The 1,130-nt window shown below is 34.9% G+C and overlaps 1 protein-coding gene across 1 annotated transcript in view; it reads left to right on the top strand.

Moving 5' to 3' along the window:
- Window positions 1-289, top strand: part of LOC119593352 (TATA box-binding protein-like 1) — a gene marked incomplete in the record, with an annotated part of 26,423 nt that extends 26,134 nt beyond the window's left edge. The window contains 1 exon segment of the mRNA XM_037942278.1: window positions 1-289.
- Window positions 290-1,130: the final 841 nt, after the last annotated feature.

Raw genomic sequence — 1,130 nt, 5'->3', positions numbered from 1 at the left:
AAATTTTAAGTTGGTAATGTATTTTCCTTTCACTGAAGGTGCTGTCAACTTTCTAAAAATGGTTATGATATTTACATTAATGTACAGGCTCTTATTTTATTTTACTATTTTGCCATCTGTTGAAAAGGTTATTTTTCCAGTTTTTATGTGAAATTGATTGCTGTGAACATAACATTAAAAAAAGGAAATCATGTCCTGTGTAAAGGTTTTCTGAGCTTATGTAATCTTATTCATATGTTCATTAATATTAACATTAAATCCAATATACCATTCCCAAAGACATGCCAAACTAATGCTTTTCAGCCTTTTTTCCTTCCACGCCTCCTTTTCTTTGCACAAGAACTGCAGTGCACTTTAGTTACGTGGACTCAGAATGTCTAGCACTTCACTTATTGAAGACTGGATGGACTTGTTGCCTGTTGATTTGTTGCAATGGTCTTGTCTGCCAGTTACCTTGTTGGTATCTTGACCTCTGTTGTAAATGATCTTGAAAAAATGAAAATACAAATTCTTAGCCCGAGGCAGCAGTTCCTCCATTCATGTTTTGTGGTATTTTTCTCTTTTGAATATTTTTTGTACTAAAAAATCCAGATAAACTGCAGACATTGATGTAATACCAGCTTTTTTCTTAAATCAGGATAGCACTTACTAGTATTGAAGATGAAAAGGCTGGTTTATAGGTGTCCATATACTGCACGTTGTTATTTAGTTTGTTTTTTTTTATTGAGGATGATCTGCACATTTTGTTTCTCCTTTTTTTTTACTTTCATTTGGGTGTGGGGGATAGTGTCAGTATATAAAGTTAGTCCTGGATGCAGATTTGCATTAGTCTTATTTCTTTGGTTGGATTAGTTTCATACAAGTGCACAGTGAGGAAATAGGACTTGTATCCATGATGGCTTTACCAAAAGTTCTCTCTTTTATCTTTACAATTTCGGAGAGCTAAGAAAAGTTCACTGAGCAGGTACGATCTCCCTTGCACCTGAGGAACTTTGTTGAACTGTGCAATTGCAGAAAATGGCAGCTTTTCCAGGAGAGATTTCAAGTGGCCTGGTGTTGTATTTTTGAAGGCTTTCCATTAGCAGGTTGAGTCTCCTTTAACCATTTCCCTAGTTTTTATATCAGTTAGA

The sequence above is a fragment of the Penaeus monodon genome, chromosome 32, assembly GCF_015228065.2.
Source record: "Penaeus monodon isolate SGIC_2016 chromosome 32, NSTDA_Pmon_1, whole genome shotgun sequence".
Classification (NCBI taxonomy): domain Eukaryota; kingdom Metazoa; phylum Arthropoda; class Malacostraca; order Decapoda; family Penaeidae; genus Penaeus; species Penaeus monodon.
Note: the sequence above shows the minus strand (reverse complement) of the source record. Positions and strands in the feature narration are given on the sequence as shown.